The sequence below is a fragment of the Trichechus manatus genome, unplaced genomic scaffold (assembly GCF_000243295.1).
Source record: "Trichechus manatus latirostris isolate Lorelei unplaced genomic scaffold, TriManLat1.0 scaffold00127, whole genome shotgun sequence".
Classification (NCBI taxonomy): Eukaryota; Metazoa; Chordata; class Mammalia; order Sirenia; family Trichechidae; genus Trichechus; species Trichechus manatus.
In genome coordinates, this window is record NW_004444063.1 from 5813317 (window position 1) to 5818461 (window position 5145).

The 5145-nt window shown below is 40.3% G+C and overlaps 1 pseudogene; it reads right to left on the reverse strand.

The window, feature by feature from the left end:
• Positions 1–2550: 2550 nt before the first annotated feature.
• Positions 2551–2960, reverse strand: LOC101340487 (small ubiquitin-related modifier 3-like; annotated as a pseudogene).
• Positions 2961–5145: the final 2185 nt, after the last annotated feature.

Sequence of the window (5145 nt, forward strand, 5' to 3'; positions counted from 1 at the left end):
AGGGTTTCCAAGGAGTGGCTGGTGGATTTGAACTACCAGCCTTTTGGTTAGCAGCCATAGCTCTTAACCATCGTGCCCCTAAGTCTCCACAAAACAGGTAGGCATCCATAAATCTTCCCATTTTAGGTTATAAAACTTTCCATTCATTACCCCAGAATTTTTTTTTTGTTGTTGTTGTTGACAAAACATTCATGTTCTGTCTATGCATTTAAAAAATACTAAGTATACTATTTCTTTTTCATTTTCTACGGTGAAGTCTTATTAGAGACCACTTAAAAATTGATGTCATGAAGGGCTTTTTATCATTGGTAAATCTTCAAAGAGAACTTTTAATCTCCAGTATTTTTACATGAAGATACCTACAGCACCTGCATGATGAATTTTTTTTTTTAATTGTGATAAATATGTAGGTAAGGAGCCCTGGTGGCACAAAGGTTAAGCACTCAGCTGCTAACCGAAACGTCAGAGGTTCTAATCCACCAGTGACTCTGTGAGAGAAAAGACATGGTGATCTGCTCCTGTAAAGAATTACAGACTAGGAAACTCTATGGGGCAGTTCTACTCTGTCACATGGGGTCGTATGAGTCAGAATTGACTCTATGGTACACAACAACGACAGTAAAAAATACGTAGATAACAAAACATTTGCCATTTCTACAATTTTCATATGTACAGCTTAGTGACACTAATTATGTTCATCGTGTTGTTCAACCGTCACCATTAACCACTCTGATTTTTCCCATCACATTGTGAGTTTTAAATGTGGTGGATTTATCATCAGGGCTCTTTAGGTTGCAAGTGACAGTAATCAAATAAAAATAACCCTTGTAAAAAGGGCAATTTTAAGGGATGAATACTGGTTGATGCCAGAGGTGGGGAAGCTCTAGGTACATAGGACCAGAACTAGGGATGTGATGTCTTTTGCCAAGGTAAGCAGTCTCTGCTTTCCTCTGGGTAGTAGCCTCTTTCCCACAGATCTCTGTCCCTGGTTGGGAATACGGCCACTGGAGCCTTGGGAGCACATCCTTACAACTGTATAGCCTGACAAAGTCAAATATAAAACTACTAAGGAAAACAATTTTATTCAGGCTGTTGAAAAGCAGAGTGTCTAACAGGGTGGTTTTGTTTTATACTTTTATAGGGAGGAGTAGACAATTACAGGTGGGGTGATTTTACAGTTGGGATTGTTTTTGTAACCGGGGGAAGCCTCAGTCGGATGAATGGGAAATGTTTATTTCTGTGTTTAGGTAATTTGGGGAGAAAATCAGTTCAGTTAATCATTTATGAGACAAAGAATGGGAATTTGGAGGATGTGTGTCTGGCCTTGTCGTAGATAAACAAGGGAGTCATCTGTGAGACTTATCTAAGTCATATGGTAAACGGTGGTTCTTTGCAGCAAGCCATTTCCCATAACATGAAAGGGTGGGAGGATTTCTTAACCTTTGAAGCTTTTCGGGAGCATAGGGCTCAGTAAAGCTCAATATTGCCAAGACAGAGAAGAATCTTCCCACCCAGCTTCAATAAACTAATCTCTGGGAAGGGCTCCAATTGGTCATGTGCTTGGTCATGTGCCTATCTGCCCATTTCTGGTTCAATCACTGTGACCCAGTGGGAGGAGGTGCTAATGATTCCATCCAGGTCATGCCCACTCTTATTGTTAAGAGTGGTAAAGAGAAGGGGGTAATGGACAGACAGAGAAAATAGCCACCACAGTGGTCAAACTCTCACAATTTAACACCACTGGAACTATATTTGAGAACTTTTTTTAAATTTTATTTTAAACAAGAAGTTTATTTAAACAACAAGACACTTGACTTGCAGGGAAAACTATCTAGGATTCATTTCTTTTAGAGTAATTTATCCCTACTTAAAGACAGACTGTCCTGCATGTAATAGCTATGTACAGAGAAGTTATAAAATTGTCCTTAGTTTTACAATGATAAATGAAAAAACATTAAAATTCTCCAATCAAACAAGGTATGCAAGGATTTTTTGTTTTATTTTTGTTAAACAGTTGAGAGCAAAATAACTTACTCAAATATAAAGATAAGAGCTGAATGAGCATGCCACTAATGGAGAAAGGGGATATTTTCACAGAACCGGTATTTTTCCCCACCCCACCTCCACTTAATGTTGATCAAAATACCATTGGCCAGTTAGTTAAAAAAAATACAAATGCAATATGCTTGTGCACATACACCAGTTACTTTATGTACAATAAAGAAATTAAAAAAAAAAAACCAAACCCACTGCCATCGAGTCGATTCCGACTTGTAGCAACCCTATAGGACAGGGTAGAACCGCCCCACAGAGTTTCCAAGCAGCACCTGGTGGATTCAAACTGCCAATCTTTTGGTTAGCAGCCATAGCTCTTAACCACTACGCCACCAGGGTTTCCTATAAGGGAATGGGGAAAGGGAAACTGAAAGAATAGAGAAAACTGTACTGTAGTAGTTAAGATGTGGTAGAATCAAATTGTGGTTTCCTAATTGAGAATGTATTCTTGGTCTGAAGGAACAGAGTTCTGGAGTAAAGTAGCAGGCTCCCTTTTTAGAAGACATCTCCTGTCTGCTGCTGGAACCATCCATTGTATCTTCATCCTCCATTTCCGACTGTGCAGGTCTGTCTGTTTCATTGATTGGCTGGCCATCAAATCAGAATCTGATCTGCCTCATTAACAAACCTTGTCGTTCACAACAGGCTTTCATTAGTTTACGAAGTGGTGCATGCCTCTTAATCTTAAACTGCACCACAGAACCATCCTGCCCTGCCACCTTCAAATTAGTACAGTTGTTCTCAGTCTTGACTCCTTCCTTAGGTTTGTTGTTGGCCACGGCATGCGCTGGAGTCTCCTCAGCTGCCGCTTCACAGAAGAGGTACCAGGTCCGCACTGAACAAGCACAGAAGCAGCACCAGGAGCGCTGAGAACTTTTTCTTAAGGCAGAAAAAGACACAAACATTTTTTTCAAAATTAGATAGAGGCACTGTAACAATGATACTGGTAAATGACTGTGAACTCTTTTTCTAGGCCTTTAAACATTCCAAGGAATCTCACATGATATTCCAATGTTCCTTTCTCTGAAGAAGTCACCCCTACTTCTTTCCAGTTTTAATACCATAAAATTGAAACAAAAATGTCACGACACTTCGGTAATATTTCAAGTTACTCTGTTTTTCACAATTTTTTTTTGTCGTACTTCCCACTTTTCCCATCCTGCCTCAAGGCCTAGTTTGGTTTAATGTGAGAAAGCAGTTGCCAAGATACCTGAATCAGTGAGGCTATGAAACAGCCCATTGTAGTAAGTTTCCAGGGAAACTTGACTTTTTGGACTAGCTGGTGCCCAGAGAAGCAAATATAGGTGGTAAGTTTTAGAGTCTATGAAACACAGAGGAGTTTTTGAACTCCTCATCTTCCCATACAACCAGCCCAACTGCAGACCTGGAAACAGAGCACAGAAACCCTCTCCTGGATTAAATAAACCGTGATTAAATTCAATCCAACTAAATACAAGGATTCCAACTTGTGTTTAGTTGGGTTGAATTTAATCACAGGTTATTTTATCAAACTCCTATTGGTGAAATCTAGGTGGTTTCTTTCTTTCTTTTTGCCATTGAAATTGCAACCCAGATGTTCCCTAGAGGCTTTGATGCACTTAGAGAATTGGGTAAATTTGGCTTCTATATCCAGGGTCTCGGGTAGCTCAAAGACTATTCTACACTTTTAGTGATTTAATTCTTCTTAGGTTTCTCTGTCTCTGTACCTGCCCCAGGTTATACCTAGATATGAAGCTGCATCCACCTTTCTGGTGCCCATTAGAAATCCTAAAACACCAAGAATCTCATGATTTTATAATATTTGTGGGCTACAGTTGACAGTTGTCACATCACAGACAATATGACAGCTCTCTCTCTGGTTCAGATCTAGACTCCTGTGCCCCTTCCAAAAGCCCATAATCCCTGTACATCACCTTGTGAAACTCTTTGGGAAGTGAGATATAAAACCTGGTCACCCTCCCAAACATACACACACATACATATGTTGATTTCAAAGCCCACCTAGGCCTATCTGGATTCCTCAGCCCCTTGGTATTCTGGCCCATAACATTTTTCTCAATACTGTGAGACATTTTTTGAAGTATCTTCTAGTTTATTTGACAGTCCTCAGAGAACTGGGTGTTGCAAACCCTGTTCCCTGCAGCAACACTTGACTGACCAAAGTAGCTGCACCAAACAGGATGTCTTATCTAGGAATTTTATATTTGAACTGAAGGTCTTCTGTTCTCTTCCTTGCTTAGGGCTGAGTCTGAGGCATGTACTTTCAGAGCTGAGGGGCAGCTAGTGCATGGAGAGAAAGAGATATCTGCTTTACAGAAAAAGAAGTATATTAATTATGCACATCCATGTTCATCGCAGCACTGTTCACAATACCAAAAGATGGAAGCAACCTAGGTGCCCATCAACAGACGTATGGATAAACAAACTATGGTATATCCACACAATGGAATATTACGCAATGATAAAGAACAATGATGAAGCTGTGAAACATCGTATAACATGGTGGAAGCTGGAACTTATTATGCTGAGTGAATTTAGTCAGTCACAGAAGCACAAATAGTGTATAAGACTACTATTATAAGAACTCAAAAAAAGGTTTAAACACAGAAGAAAACATTCTTTGATGGTTACAGGGGTGGGGAGGGAGGGTGAGGGTTATTCACTAACTAGATAGTAGATAAGAATCATCTTAGGTGAAGGGAAGGACAGCACACACTACAGGGGCAGCCAGCACAACTGGACTAAACGAAAGCCAAGAAGTTTCCTGAATACAATCAAATACTTTGAGAGACAGAGTAGCAGGGATGGGGGGTCTGGAGACCATGCTTTCAGGGGACATCTATGTTAATTGGCGTAACAAAGTTTATTAAGAAAATGTTCCACATCCTACTTTGGTGAGTGGCATCTGGGGTCTTAAAAGTTTGCAAGTGGCCATCTAAGATGCATCAATTGGTCCCAACCAGTTGGAGTAAAGGAGAACAAAGAACACCAAAGACACAAGGAAAGTATTAGCCCAAGAGACAGAATGGGCCACATAAAGCAGAGACTTCATCAGCCTGAGACCAGAAGAACTAGATGGTGCCCGGCTAC